This window comes from Phascolarctos cinereus, unplaced genomic scaffold (genome assembly GCF_003287225.1).
Source record: "Phascolarctos cinereus isolate Bilbo 61053 unplaced genomic scaffold, phaCin_HiC Scaffold_5;HRSCAF=322, whole genome shotgun sequence".
In the NCBI taxonomy this organism is placed as follows: Eukaryota; Metazoa; Chordata; class Mammalia; order Diprotodontia; family Phascolarctidae; genus Phascolarctos; species Phascolarctos cinereus.
Window position 1 is genome coordinate 55,229,161 of NW_027555958.1, and position 17,121 is coordinate 55,246,281.

The window sequence follows — 17,121 nt, forward strand, 5'->3', positions numbered from 1 at the left end:
AGCTCCCTCCCCTGGCATCCAGCCGAATCCCGGACACTCTTCTGCTGGGGGCCCCCAGAAAAGCCCGGAAGGAGTGGGTGTCTTTGCGCCTAGCTGTCCTAGCACCCCAGACCTCCCTCCCCACCCTAGGGGGGTATTTATTTGACGAGTAGAGAGCAAAGGTCAGGACACAGACCTGAATCATCTGGGACTCCCCCTGTCCAGTCTAGCTCATCCCGCTAGCTCACTGAGACCCTGACCCGTTTTTGCAGACCAACCTTCCGCCATCCATCTCCAGCCTCATTCCCCAACCTGCCGCTCTTAGGCTGGGCAGAACCCATGGGGAAGGGGAAAGCCAGGATGGTTTTCGGGGACAGAACTCTCTCTTTGAGGCAAGAACAATAAACATAGACTAAGGAACGAGGGGAGAAGGGTAACGCCTAGAAAGTTTCCCTGGCAGCTTCATCGACTTTATTATTTGCATCCAAAACCCCGGCTTCCCATCACATATTCGGGCACTTAGTTGCGCTCCGTCTTTTATTTATTATTCCATGGACATCAGCGGTCCCACTAAAGTAAGCTTCTTGAGGACAGGTTTTGTAGCGTGTATATTGGGCAATAAATGGTTAACCGCAATATCAGTGGCAGGATGAGAACTAGAACAGGATGCAAAGTACCAGGCAGAGTCCTTCAGAATGAGATAAAATTAAGACAAGCAAGAATTAACCGGCACTGCATGTGTGCGGGGGTGGAGAACAGGAGAAAGGCAGAGCAGGGATGAGCCAGCCGCAGAGGTGGGGGTGGGGGGCCCTTGGGGAGCACGGAATCGCTCCTGTCGGGCTTTCCTTTGTCTTCCAATCTGGTAGGAGGGAGACTGATTCTTTACAGAGAGGCCTGTATCTTACACCATCCAGAGTGACACATAGCTCTGAGCCTAGATCATCTAGCTACCAGGAAATGGATGGACAATGGGATGGAAAGCCTGGACGAAACCCATGAGAAGATGAAGCAGGAAATAAAATGCCTTCATATAACATAATGTCTAAAAAACGCTAAGTACAAATGAAAAGATTGGGTAATTTACCAATACTTCTGTTGCTTTGTAATCCCCCCAGAGCCGGGGAGTAAAGGATGAAGGCCTCAGTACCTCAGCTTTGTGTAATGAGAAAAAACCCTGAACTAAGTAAGAGTTGGGGGAACTGCCTGCTTCTAAGAGCTTTGTAACTTTGGGCAAGTACATATTTTTCTCTCCTTTTCCTCATCTGTGAAATGCTGGGGGGAGGGGGTAGAGTAACTAAAAATGACCTCTTGAGGAAACTGAGACCCAGAGAAGCTAAGTTACATGGCCAAGCTCCTACATAAATGGCAGGGTGAGGATTTGAAGTCAGGTCTTGCGACCCCAATTTCTGCTGTCTTTTCAGTAAAACACCCAACTGCCCCCACCCTTTACCCTACCTATTCAATCACAAACATTTTTATTGATGGTTTTTAAAACTCATTTTCATTTTCCTGACCTACCTCAGAACCATTCCTTATAACAAAGAATTTTTAAAAATAGAGGAAAAAATTGGTTCAGCAAAACTAACACACAGAAAACAATTCAAACGTTATGCTCCTCTACTTCTTCAAGAAGGGAGGAAGGTACTGTCCATTCTCACACCTTGTCTTTGGGGCCAAGTTTGGTACTGTCTGTTCAGTCTGATTCTGCACTACTTCCTGCTATAGACATTCTCCTCATTTCCCCCACTCTGTATTCATTCCTGATTCTAAGCCTTTACTCAAACTCTTAGGCAATCAGAATATTTGAGCTCGAAATCATCTAGTTGAAAGGCTTCATTGCACAGATGAGGAACTCTTTCCTAACGAAATCTTAAGGCTTTCTTACAGGAAGAGCTTCCCTGCTCCCTTTGACTTAGCTAAATCCTGCCTCAAGGTTGATCCACCTTATGGCCAACCTCCCTATGAAGCCAATACAGCCAAAAATTATTTCCTCCTATTAAGAAATTATATTGCCCTATAAATTGATGAGATTGATCCCCTTGTATGTCTGCCTTGGAAAGCAATTCTTTTTTTTTTTAGTTTATAAATTTTATTTCAATTATCATACTAACTCTGCTGGCAGGGCTATCAGTTAAATTCCCCTCAAGATAGAATCCTTTAAAATGAATGAATAAATAAATAAAACAAAATGACTACAACAGGTAGGATGTGGAACCTTACACTCTGCTAGTTTTCCATCATTGTTAAAAGAAAGAACAGGGGTGTACGCTTTATGGATTACTATGATTTTTTTGGGGGGGAAATCTGAATTTCTTTTTTTTTGCTGCTTAAAAGTTATCTTCATTTACATAGTTGCAATAATCAGGCATACTGTTCCTTTGGTTCTGCTGTTTACTACCACTCACTACCTTGCAGCATGGGGGGGGGTGTCCCTAACTCAGACAGTGGGTCTCCCAGATAAGGCCACCCCTTCGTTGAAGGTTTTCTGTAGGTCACCATCTGCGTGAAATCTGCTATCTCTTGACTTCCCTTAATTTAGTCCCACACCTCAAAAACCTGGTAGGCCTGTGTGTAGCTATGCCTGAAAACGGTAAGATTTGTGCATGTGAAGCTGTTTAATTTAGAAAATAGGCGTATGTGTGTGGACTATAATTTGCACTAAGCAAATGAGTCTGTGCAGAAAGGAGACTGGACTTGTGATTTTATTGGTAAAGAGTGTTATAGGACAAGGAAACTCCCTCTCCCAATGCAGGTTGGCAACTTAGTCTTAGAAAGTCATCTAGCACACTGAAAAAGTTAAGTGACATGCCTAGGATCACATGGTCAACATACGTGAGGAGCAGGACTTGAACTTGAATCTTCCTGTCTTTGAGGCAAGCTCTCTATCCAGTACTCATGGCTGCCTCTCAGCCTGTACAGGTAACCTAGTTATCTTTCATTTGCCTTTCTCTGTATCCCTCAATGCTTAGCACATAGGAATGTTCAAGGAATCTTGAATGAGTTTGATACTTGGGAGACAATTTGCTGGAGGGTTAATTGAAAAAATAAAATGAACAGAAATATATACTTACTGCATACACATATATAGTGAATATATATACAGCATTATAATGCATTTATTTATGTTTGCAATACATGTATATACACATATACATATATAATGAATATATACACGTTATTAATATGTTTATGTATCCTCAATGCCTGGCACATACCAAGCATTTGATGTTTGTTGTTACTGCTGACCTAGTAAATAGAGCTGTGGATGTGAAAACTCGTAGCTTAGTTTAAGTTTGTTTAATTTAGCTTAGCTTGTTATAGCTATGTAGCACAGTAAATAGAGCACTGGGCCTGCAGTCAGAAAGAGCTGAGTTCAAATCCATTCTCAAACACTAGATGTGTGACTTAGAGTAAGTTATCCAACCGCTGTCTGCCTCAGTTTCCTTAGCTGCAAAGTGGGGATAATAACAGCACTTACCTCCCAGGGTGGTTGTGGATCAAATGAGATGATATCTGTAAAAAGTGCTTAGCACTGGGCCTGGCTACATAAATGCTGTCCATTATTATTTCTAGTAATGGTACTTAAAGTACCCATAATTTTATTGGTGAGTACTCCCTCTACAATGTACATTGCAACCCTTTCTTGATTTGTAGATAGCCTTCACAAATTGCTGTGAATCACAGACTCCTAGGATCTTAGACTCAGAGCTAGAAAGGACATTAGGGGTCAGCTCTTCATTTTACAGATGAGGAAACTGAGGCCCAGAATAATTGAAAAAGTTCGTTGCTTAGGTAAGGGTCAAACTTTTGGTGACGGCGATGAAGCCCTCTGAACTAAGCTCCTCTTTGTGCCATTGGCAGTCCATTGGCAGGTCCACACCCAAAGCCCATCCAGGTTAGGAGGATCTGCCTGGGCTAGTGCTTTCCTGCCAGGTCCTTCACCATTCCAGGGTCTCCCCTCCATAGCACAGTGAAGTATCACAGGAGGACTTGCTGAACCCTTATATACCTTCCCTCTCTCACAAGTCTTTGAAAGACTGTGGATCTCCTTTGGGAGGTCCTGTGGCTTTCCAGGGCTTGATGCCATAAGCAAACCATCATGAACAAGCAGAATCTGGGTGATCTCACATTCAGTAGGGAATCCTTCTTCCACTTGGACTCTGGGCTGACCAATCCTAATAATGGTAAACTATCTCCTTGCGCTATGCTTTACTTGATATTAATAATCAGATGATCTGAACAAAGTTCTCTGTGCCGTCACATCTTTCAAGGAATCTTGAATGAGTTTGACATTTAGGAGACAGTTTGATGGTGGTTAATTGAAAAAATAAAATAAAATGAACAGAAATATATATGTACTATATACACATATATAATGAATATATATGTACACATTATAATGTACTTATGTATACACACATACATATGCCCACATATACATACACGTTATATACATTATAATGAATATATATACATTGTTAAAATATTTATGTATATTTATACACACATCATACATATACACACACATTATATACATATAAACCAGAAGGAAATTCTAAAAGGACACAGAGTAGTGTTGGAACAACTCTGTTGAATGTGATAAATACTTTTTAAAAAACCAGCTGTATATAATGGACATTTATAGTGTCATATATGATTCACGTTTTCAGTCCTTTGCAAAAGAGAACGTTTGTTAGGTTCACAATAATAAAAAAATTTTTTTGAAAAACAGTTCTGGAGGTATATTCCCTTCTACCAAATCAAATGATTCCGAGTTCCCAAGAAAGCACCTCTGGATTCTTTTTACCTTTCAGTCAATTGTGTGACTGTAAAGGTGTAGTCACTGCTGGAAAATCTTGACCTAACCCATAGGCATGTTCCAGCTTCCCAGAAAGAAAATTTATAGACTCTTCAGGGAGGCTTTTCTTCTGCAGACACAGTAAAACTATTTCCTTCCCCACCACCCTCATCCCAGGGAAAAGATAAAAAGAGTGGTCTTTCAGAGGTATAGTCCCTGGTAACAACCACCTGACTTTCCCAGCTTCTTGCCAGGATATTAAGGAAAGACACTCTAAACCCACTTCTATCTGTGCTGTTTCTCTGGGGATCATGAGAAACTCTCAGCCTGGGAGTTTCAAAGTATTTGGACCTGATGGGGTTGGGTCCCTGCATACAGAAAAGAATGTTGCACCACATGGCCTTTCAGAAGAAGAACCAGACAAAGGAACTGGATGAGACTGCTAAGAAGCTATGTCCTTGTCTGTAGCAATTCCCTTGTCTAAGCTGGGCTGTAGGGATGCAACTTTAAACAAGTGGGAGGAGCTGTTGTGAGGACAGGGTGAATGTGCTTGGGTACAGAGAGAAGGTTTTACTCCCTGAGTAGCTTGATTGTGTCTGTGAAGAGGAGGCAGTACTGATCTCAAACCAGCCTGCACATTCACATGTAACCAATTGCATTCCAGAAATCCATTAATGGCAGGTTGATTGTTACCTAGAAGGTAAACTCATTATAAAACAGAAAAGAATCTAGGGAGGCAAATAACATTCAAAGCTATAGATTGTGAGCCCCCACCTGACATATTTACTTATATTTATTAGCCAGATGACACAATGAGTTTGAAGCAAAGACATTTAATGGACTAGCATAGTAATAAAAACAGGAATAAAACATTTCTCTCCACAAACATTTCTTTCCACACACTTTCTCATAAATATCCACACTATAATCTAGAAGAGTAGATGCATGAAAATGGAGATATACACAAATAAGGGATACCTGAGGCTGGGGCAAATGTGTAGGGGGACACACATAGCAAACATGTGCGATCAGGACAAACGCATAGAGGCACATGCATGGAGAACATTTGTGTTGTGGCAAGGCATGTGTGGAGGGAAATCCACAGAGAACATACCTGTCCAGAGCATACAAGGCTAATGTGCTATTCTACACAAGTAGAGGGACATATGCCAGGGCATACACATAGGAGCATGCATGGCCAGGGCACACAAGTAGAGGGACAACTTACGACTTGAGTTTGTAGGGCTGTTCTGTTGATGTCTCCAATGATATCACTGCACTGCTTACAGCAGGCTCACTTCCTTCTGGTCGCTACTGGGAAGGTAGTATTCACTGGATGCTACTTCACTAGACCCATTAACCTTTGCAAGATGCTACTCTTCTAGAGATGGAGTCTCTGCTGACTGATTAAGCATGACCTCGCTGGAGATTTTTTCTGCTTCCATGCTTTGCATGTAGTTAAATTCTCAATAAATGTGTTTTCATTCATTCATTCCAGCTTCTGGCTTCATCCTTGGCCATGCTCCTCTTCCTCATGAGCTCTACCATGTGGGCTACCATGATTTTTGAGTTTAAAGCCTTGAAGCTCTTTTAGAGTACCAGCCCTTAGTCGCGGACTAGGAGATGTCCTCTTTGGGGGCAGGGGGAACCCAAACCTTTTTCTTGCTTTCTTCCTGAAGGAGTGATACATCTAGTGTGTTTCAGAGTTTTTGCTAGAAGGCCTTTCTTTTCCAGCAGATGACTCTTTGTCCCAATCACTGATCTCTTTAGAACAGAGTGGGGTAACTTCCAGATAAACAAACTTAAGTCTATCTTTGGACTTCTTAGTCACCAGAAGCTTGGGTCTCTTCCAGAAACTATTCTAAAGCTTAAGGTTAGCAAATCTACATGGTTTTGTTTAATCAAAATTAAGGGTCCTGTGCTCCCAAATTCATTTCAGGGGAGCTCTGACACAGAAACGTCATGGAGATATAAAGGGCTGATTTAGTCTCTTTGGGAACCAAAAAGGCTTTGTGCCCCTTACACAAGCTAAGTTAGCGTAAAAACCAAGTTAAGCCAGGGCAAGGTCATGATATTCCTTAACCAGGTCAACATTCCTATCCTTTCATATGTATATGCAGCTGCAGTTTTTATGTGGAGCTCCTTTACAATTCATTCAAATCCCTTTATATTTCTTTCCATATCCTTTTATATTTGTCTTTATATTTGGCACTGCTTAAGGCAATAATATGAGAAGAATGATTTATTGTATTCCTATTTTACTCTAATCAGTATTAATCAATTTAGTGTGATTCCATAAGGGTAGTGATTATATTGATATGCTTATCTAGTAATACACATTTAGTCAGGTCTAGTCAACTAATATTAATATAGGAATTATATATATTAATACTATTTTGCATATAGCTAAGAATAATTAGATAAGAGAGATTCTTTCTTATAATAAATAGGCTCCAAACTTTAAAGTACAAGCTATAAATTCACTGTTCAATAACCTGTTCTAAAAGCTTCAAGGTTCATTTGCCCAACCACAAGAATGGTGACTAGGAGAGTTTAGGGGGCGGAGCCAAGATGGCAGAGTGAAAGCAATGACTTCCTTCAGCTCTCCCCCAAACCCCTCCAAATACTCATAAAAAATGGCTCTAAACAAATTCTGAAGCAGCAGAACCCACAAAAAAGACAGAGTGAAACAAATATCCAGCCCAAGACAACCTGGATGATTGATCAGAAAGGTGTGTCACACCGGGCTGGGAGCGCAACGCAGCGTGCAGGCCACAGCGAACCTGGAGCAGGCCTCAGAGGACTGAATCGCGGGCAGCTGTGGAGGTTTCCAGACTCCTCAATCCACCAATGCCAAAGACAACTTAGAAGGTCAGTGGGAAAAGTCTGTTTCTGTCGGTGCTGAGACAGGAAGGAGGGTCTCAGCTCCATTCCCCAAGAGCCTGGTGCTGGGGTGGGGGGGGCAGCTGCTTCCCGAGCTTCCAGCCCACAGACTGAGGGGGAATCCAGTGGCTGATCAGAGAGGGACTGCAGGGATCTCTTTGCTAGTGCTGAGGCAGGAATCTCTTGCTTTGCCCGTGTGTGGATCTGGGCCACAGTTCTGGGCAGCGGTGATGGGGTGAGGAGGAGCACTGGCTTGGTGGAGCTTGTAGTGGCTGTGGAGAAGAACCCCTCCTCACAGCTACAGGACAGAAAGGAGTACTTGTGGTCACAGGCCAGTAAAGGAGTAAACACCTCACCCCTTATCATACCACCTTGGGAGAACTGAAAATTTACAGGTCCCTACAAGTATCTCTGAAAACAGCTGTACAAACTCCCAAAGCTTGGGACAGTACACTCTCCACATTGGAAGCAGACTCTTACCTTAACAAGGAGTTTAAAACTCAAGTAATTGGCTGGGATCATGAGCAAGCAGCACAAAAAGAGTCAGACTATATTATCTTACTTTGGTGACAAAGAAGATCAAAATATACAACCAGAAGAAGACAACAAAGTCAAAGCTCCTACATCCAAAGCCTCCAAGAAAAATATGAATTAGTCCCAGGCCTTGGAAGAGCTCAAAAGGGATTTTGAGAAGCAAGTAAGGGAAGTAGAGGAAAAACTGGGAAGAGAAATGAGAGTGATGCAAGAAAATCATGAAAAACAAGTCAACAGCTTGCTAAAGGAGACCAAAAAAATACTGAAGAAAATAACACTTAAAAAACAGCCTAACCCAAATGGCAAAAGAGGTCCAAAAAGCCAAAGAGAAAAATGCCCTAAAAAGCAAAATTGGCCAAATGGAAAAGGAAGTCCAAAAGATTACTGAAGAAAATACTTCCTTAAAAATTAGAATAGAGCAATTGGAAGACAGTGACTTTATGAGAAATCAAGACACTGTAAAACAAATCCAAAAGAATGAAAATTAGAAAACAATGTGAAATATCTCATTGGAAAAACAACTGACCTGGAAAATAGATCCAGGAGAGAGAATTTAAAAATTATTGGACTATCTGAAAGCCATGATCAAAAAAAGAGCCTAGACATCATCTTTCAAGAAATTATGAAAACTGCCCTATAGTAGAACCAGAGGGCAAAATAGAAATGAAAGAATCCACAGATCTCCTCCTGAAAGAGATCCCCAAAGGAAAACTCCTAGGAATATTGTAGCCAAATTCCAGAGTTCCCAGGTCAAGGAGAAAATATTACAAGCTGCCAGAAGGAAACAATTCAAGTACTGTGGAAACACAATCAGGATAACACAAGATTTAGCAGCTTCTACATTAAAGGACCACAGCATGGAATATAATATTCTGGAGGGCAAAGGAGATAGGATTACAACCAGAATCACCTACCCAGCAAAACTGAGTATAATCCTTCAGGGGAAAAATGGTCATTCAGTGAAATAGAGGACTTTCAAGCATTCCTGATGAAAAGACCAGAGCTAAACAGAAAATTTGACTTTCAAATACAGGACTCCAGTGGAACATGAAGAGGTAAACAGGAAAGAGAAATCATAAGAGACTTATTAAGATTGAACTGTTTACATTCCTGCATGGAAAGATGATATTTGTAACTCATGAGAACTTTGTCAGTATTAGGGTAGTTGAAGGAAAAAAATTGTATGTATGTATATATAGATAGATAGATAGAGGGCACAGGGTGAGTTGAAGATTAAGGGGTCATATCTGGAGAATAAAATTAAGGGATGAGAGAGGATGATACTCGGAGAAGAAAGGGAGAGGTAGAATGGGGTAAATTATCTCACAAAAAAAAACAGAAAAGAAAAATCTCTCACAGTGGAACAGGGGAAGGTGAGAGGGAATGAGGGAATCTTATTCTCATAGGATTTGGCTTAAGGAGAGAATAACATACACATTCAATTGGGTATGGAAATCTGTCTTACCCTACAGGAAAATAGGGGGAAACAAGGAGAGCAGGTGATAGAGAGGAGGGCAGATTGGGAAAGAGGGTAATCAGAAGCAAATACTTCTGAGGAGGGACAGGGTCAAAAGAAAGAATAGAATAAATGGGAGGGCAGGATAGGATTAAGGGAAATAGAGTTAGTTTTTCACAACATGTCTACTAAGGAAGTGTTTTGCATAACTGCACATGTACAACCTATATTGAGTTGCTTGCCTTTTCAATGAGGGTGGGTGGGGAAGGAAGGGAGAAAATTTGGAACTCAAAGTTTTAAAAACACATGTTTTTAAAAAAATGTTTTCACATGCAACTGGGAAATAAGAAATACAGGAAATGGGGTACAGAAGTCTATCCTGCTCTACAGGAAAATAGAAGGGGAAGGGGATAAGAGAAGGGAGGGGGGAGAGATAGAAGAGAAGGCAGACCAGGGGACGGGATATTCAGAATGCAAGCCATCTTGGGGTGGGAGGAGGGGTGAGAAATTTGGAACTCAAAAACTTGTGGAAGTGAATATTGAAAACTAAAAATAAATAAATTTATATTTAAAGAATGCTGACTAGGAGACCTTCTTTTGCTTAATCACTGTGAACAAACTCAGAATGGGTGAGATGTTTTGACATGATATGGAAAGTCCCCCAACTTATTTCTGTACCTCTAGACCATATTTTCTTGCCCACCACGAGGAGGGGCCCATCCTATGACCACTTAGTCAGTGAAGAGGGCTCTTGCCTTGCCCATCTTGTGACCACTCATGCTGTTGCATCATTTCTAGCTCTCCTGGGGGGTCAAGAGCAAGGTCTATCAACCAATGAGACTGTATTTTACTTTGCCCCTTCTGTGTCTCTGGGTATCAAGAATTATAAAACTAGGGCCCTGGAGACGGGGGCATGTTAGATCATGAGTAAGATCTGAGGTCCCATTCATTTAAAGGGTCTGATCCTTTTAATAAATGCCTGTTGGTTCTTTAACCCACTCATTCTTTAAGATTAGGTTGTTTAATCTCCAATTAGTTTTTAATGTATATTTCCTTAGTCCCTTATTAAATATAATTGTTATTGCATTATAATATGAAAAGAATACTTTTAATATTTCTGCTTTTAACCATAAAATTTTTATGTGCTGATATAAGGTCAGTCTTTATAAAGGTACCATGAACTGCTGAGAAAAAGGTGTATTCTTTTCTATTTCCATTCAATTCTCTTCAGATATCTATCATATCTAGTTTATCTAAAATTCTATTCATTTCCTTAACTTCTTTCTTATTTATTTTTGGGTTAGGTTTATCTCATTCTGAGAGGCAACGATTAAAGTCCCCTACTATTACAATACTACTGTCTATCTCCATGTGTAATTCATTTAACTTTTCTTTTAAAAATTTAGATGTTATAGTATTTGGTGCATATAGGTTCAGTATTGACATTGCTTCACTGTCTATGGTACCTTTTATCAAAATGTAGCTCTTTTAATTATATCTATTGTACTTAGCCATAACTTTGTCTGAGATCATAATTTTGACCCCTGCCTTTTTTGCATCTGCTATAGCATAATAAATTCTACTCCAACCCTCCATTTTAACTCTGTATGTATCCCTTATTTTTTTTTATTTTTTTTTGGCAATTGGGGTTAAGTGACTTGTCCAGGATCACACAGCTAGTAAGTGTCAAGTGTTTAGTCAGAGGCCACATTTGAATTCAGGTCCTCCTGACTTCAGGGCTGGTGCTCTATCCACTGTGCCACCTAGCTGCCCCTTGTATCCCTTATTTTTAAATATGTTTCTTGCAAACAACATATTGTTGCATTCTGATTTTTAATCCATTCTGCTGTTTCCATTTTATGGGTGAGTTCATTCCATTCATATTCAAAGTTATAATTACTATCTGTGAATTTCCCTCCATCTTATTTTTACTATTTTCCTTCTTGGCCTCTCTTTTTACCCTATCCTTGTTACCTTATCTTCTCCCCTTACCCTCTTATTCCTTATTTTACCTAACCCTCTAAAAGTCCCTCCCTTATCTATTCACCCCATCTTCCTAATCTTAATCTATACACCCTTCTAAAAGTCTCTCCCACACCCTATTCCCCAGTTTTCTCACCTCTCTAGAAGTTCAGAAGATTTCTAAAACTCTTCAGATGTATATGTTGTTTCCTCTCCAACCCAGAAGGGTAAGGTTCCAATATTACCAGCCCTTCACTCCTACCTGCTTCCTCTGTATCAGTTCTTCCATTTATGCTCTGTTTTTATGAGATCATTTCTTCTTTTAACCTTTTCCTACCCAATGTTGTTTTTTAGAATCACCTGATCACACACAACTCTGCCCCAACCTTTCTTTCAAACTACTTTAGTAATGATAACAGTTTTAAGAATACTATTACTAATAATAATTACTAATATTAATAACATTTTCATATATCATAAGTAAACAGTTTGACCTTAATCAGTGTCTTATAATTCGTCTTTCTTCTGGATCTTTGACATCAAATTTCCACTGAGTTCTGGTCTTTTTGTTATAGATACTTGATAGTTTTTCCATTAATCAAATGTTCATTTTTTTCATTCAGAATTATACTCAACTGTGCTGGATAAGTTATTCTTGGATGCAACCCCAACTCCTTTGCTCTTTGAAATATAATGTTCGAAGACCTATGATCTTTTAGTGTAGAAGCTGCTAAATCTTGTGAAATTCTGACTATTTATCCATAGTATTTAAATTTTTTTTTCTTGTTGCTTGCAATATTTTCTTTTTAACCTGGGAATTTGAAACTTGTCTAAGACATTCTTGTAAGTTTTCTTCCCAGGATCTCTTTCAGGTGGTGATCATGGAAACAATAATTTCATTAAAGAAAATTACAATATTGATACAACATATCAAAACCTATGGGATACAGCAAAAGCAGTGATTAGAGGAAAATTTATACCTCCACACCTGCCAAAACAAACCCAGGAACTATATAAATAAAATGATAAGAAAACTTTCTATACAATCAGATTTAAATAATTGGGGAGATATTAATTGTTCATAGGTAGGCAGGCCCAATATAATAAAAATGACAATTTTACCCTAATTAGTTTATATACTTAATGCCATCCCAATTAAATTACCAAAAATTATTTTAGTAAATTAGAAAAAATGACAAAATTCATCTGGAAAAACAAAAAGTCAAGAATAACAAGGGAAATAGTGAAAAGAAGTATAAAGGAAGGAGGTTTAGTGGCACCACTTAAACTGTATTATAAGGCCGTAAATATCAAAACTACCTGGTACTGGCTAAGAAACAGAAAGCTAGATCAATGGGATAAAGCAGACATACAATTTACAGCAGCAAATAAATATAATAACCTTGTATTTTACAAGTGTAAAATTTTAAGATTTTGTGATAAGAATTCATTATTTGGTAAAAATTGTTGGGAAAACTGGAAAACAGTATGGCAGAAACTGGGCATGGACCAATCTCTCACACCATTTACCAAGATAAGGTCAAAATGGATACATGACCTAGATATAAAGAGAGATTTTACAAGAAAATTAGAACATGGAACATATTACTTATCAGACTTATGAATAGGTGAACAATTTATGAATAAACAAGAGATAGAGAGCAAAATTAAGTGTACAATGGATAATTTTGATTACATTAAATTAAAAAGATTTTATACAAATAAAACGAATGTAGCCAAAATTATCAGAAAAGCAGAAAATTGGGGAAAAAATTTAGACAGTTTATCAGATAAAGGTCTCATATCTAAAATATATAAAGAACTTTGTCAAACCTATAAGACTACAAGTCATTCCCCAATTGATAAACGGTCAAAGGATATGAACAGGCAGTTTTCCAATGAAGAAATCAAAACAATTTATAGTCATATGAAAAATTTCTCTAAATCATTATTGATTAGAGAAATGCAGATGAAAACAACCTTGAGATATTATTTTTACACCCACCAGATTGGCTAAAATGATAGAAAGGGAAAGTGACAAATGTTGGAGAGGATGTGGAAAAACTGTGACACATGCATTGTTGGTGGAATTTAAAATGATCTAACCATTTTGGAGAACAATCTGGAAGTATGCCCAAAGAGTTATTAAACTACCTATACCCTTTGACCCAGCAATACCACTACTTGGTCTATTTCCAAAGATGATTAGGGAAAAAGGGAAAGAATCTGTATGTTCTAAAATGTTAATAGCCACTCTGTTTGTGGTGGCAAAGAACTGGAAATTGGAGAGATGTCCATCAGTTGGAGAATGGCCAAACAAGCTGTGGTATATATTGTGATGAAATACAACTGTGCTATAAGAAATGATGAGCTCAATGATTTTAGAAAAACATGGAAAGACTTGCACGAAATAATGAAGAATGAAATGAGCAGAACCAAGAGAACACTGTATATCGTAATAGCAATACTGTTTTAAGAACAACTTTTAGTGAATAAGTTTTGTCTATTGTAAATACCCAAATTAACTATAAAGGATGTATGAGAAAGATGCTATCTGCATCCAGAAAAAGAACTGATAAATACAAGTATGTATAGAAAAATTTTACATATATATGTATACACACACACACACACACACACACACACACGCACACGTGTATTTATGTCTAATGGTAGTCACCCCTAGGACAGGGAGAGGGAAGAAAAAAAAGAAATTTACACGAGCCAGCTTTTCCTTTCCCACCAGCTTCATTGCTTGGTTTTGACTCCACCACCATCATGCCCAGACACTGGGCACCCTCTGCTCTACCCCCCTTTTCAGCCTACTTTTGTGTGTTATCTTCCTCCATTAGATTATAGGCTCATTGAGGGGAGGAACGGTCTTCTTCTTATTGGTATCCCTAGCACTCAGCACAGTGCTCCACACATAGCTGCTGCTGTTTGTCCTTCATTTTCTAAGAAGACCAACGACATCGCCGAGTGATGTTTTGACTCGCCACATGACCTGAAGTTAAGTGAGGCAGAGCTGCACAGAGTTGTCCAGTGTCAGGACAAAAGGCTATCTGGTGAGATGGCCTGGGTTGCAGCCCTTGGCATCTTTGATGCCTTACTAAGCTCTAACCCACCCTCACGGCCTTTGGAACAAAGTGTTCTCATTCACTCATTCTTCTGGGGAAAGTCTTCACATGCTTGGGGGAGACATTCCCTGAACTCACTGACTCTCAACCTGGCTTAGCCCATCTACCAAGACAGTTTATCAGGGTCTGGGGTATGGCCACAGGCTGCAGCTTCTTGGGGCTACAGGTGAGAGCTGGGTGAATCAGGGGGACACCAAAATTGGATAAGCAGCCCTGAAAGGGCCTCGGCAAGCCTTCGCATTAGAGGTGCTAGTCCTGAACACCCCGTACACCCTGCGTGGCATGTAGTAGATGCTTAATAAATGTGCATTGTATTGTAAGGTGTTATTATTAAACACAATCATCACCTACTAAAAAAATACAGAGGCGGTAGGTGGTGCAGTGGATACAGCACCAGGCCTGGAGTTAGGAGGACCTGAGCTCAAATCTGGCCTCAGACCAGATACTTGACACTTACTACCCGTGTGACCCTGGGCAAGTCACTTAACCCCAAATGCCTCACCAAACAAACAAATAAACAAACCAAACCCCCCCCCCCCTTGTGTATAACTTATATTGTAGTCTGGGCCCACCTCAGTGACCATGTTTAATGATATAAATTTGCTCTATGTGCCTTCATAATACAGGGCCCTCCAAATTTTTTATAGGGAACACTAAGACACCTAGGGAATCTAACTGGGAAATCAGATAAAACCTCCAGGTGTCCCTTTCAATATAGGATACACCAAAATTTTCTTTCTTTCTTTTAAAAAGATATTTGAAATACACCTTTATTGTGATCTAAATGAAAAAGGGATGGGAATGACAGTAACAAAGAAGATTCACCACTGAATATTGTGATGGGACTGCAGCAGTCTTGTATTTGAAAATCAAGGGGGCATAATCAAAGTTTTCTAATGGATCTCTGCCATTGCAAGGATAGTCCTCACAGAATTCCAAATCCACCCACGAACAGGACAAACTGGGTCAGTGTGGAAGGAGAGCAAACAAGGTCAGGTCAGATAAGCCCAGAACAAGTATGAAGCTCCCTTAAAGACATCAAACACTTAATTAGGATTCCTGTTGCTGTTCAGTCATGTCTGACTCTTCATGAACCTATGGACCATACTGTCCATGGGGTTTTCTTGGCGAGGATACCGGAGCAGCCATTTGCTGCTCCCGCAGATTGAGGCAAACAGAGGTTAAGTGACTTGCCTAGGGTCACACAGCTAGTAAGTGTCTGAGGCTGAATTTGAATTCAGGTCTTCCTGACTCCTGGCCCAGTGCTCTATCCATTGAGCCATCTGGCTGCCATTAACAAGATGGAGGCCATAAGGATCTCACAATAAAGTACTTCTTCCGTTGCACATCACCACATGTTTCCAGAAACAAGCCTCTGGGGGTTGTTACCAGGCAGAGAACATTGCGGATGCTCCTAAGGATCGGGTTCTTATTTGGTGGTCCTTTCCCTAGTCCAAATCCATTTCAGACTGTATATCTATCAAGTGACTTTCCATTGTCATAGTTACCATTCTTCACTAAAAGGAAGTATGTTTTGACATCAGAAGACATCCAGAATCACCACCGGCCACTGCATTTGAACTGAAATTCTGTGGTCTTTGATGGGTTCGCCATTTACATCACTGTAGTAGTAGTAGTTGTGTATATTGTCCTTCTGGTTTTGCTTTCTTCCCTGTGAATCAGTACTCAGAAGTCTTCCTAGGTTTCTTTGACTTCTTCATACTCTTCATTCCTTATGGTTCAATAATATTAGATTACATTTATTTACCACAATTTGTTCAGTCATGTTTTTTTGCATTTGAGGTCTACATAATTTATTGTCAGTTTTTTGCTACTACAAAGAATACCACTATAACCATTTTGGTATATGTACACCAGGGGTGAAGAACGTGTGGCCTAGAGGCCATATGTGGCTTCTTTTTTGTTCTGTAAAGTTTGGATTCAGTCAAAGGACCTAAGGACCTAGAGGGCCACATGTGGCCTCGAGGCTGCCGGTTCCTCACCCCTGATATAGACCCTTAATTTCTATCAATGACCTTTAAGCATAATGAAACATAATGGGATTGTTGGATCAAGTAATATGGACCATTTAGTAACTTTTCTTACGTAATTCTAAATTATCTTCCATAATTTGAAGTCTGGTAACACTAGGTTTCCTCATTCTTTTTTGAAAATTGAGATCCTTGGGGCAGCTAGATGGCACAGTGAAATAGAGCTCTGGCCTTGGAATCAGGAGGACCTGAGTTCAAATCCAGCCTCAGACGCTTAACACTTACTGGCTGTGTGACCCTGGGCAAGTCACTTAACCCTGATCCTGAGCGCCTCACTAAAAAGCAAGGGGAAAAAATGAGATCCTAGAAATTCTGTTCCAC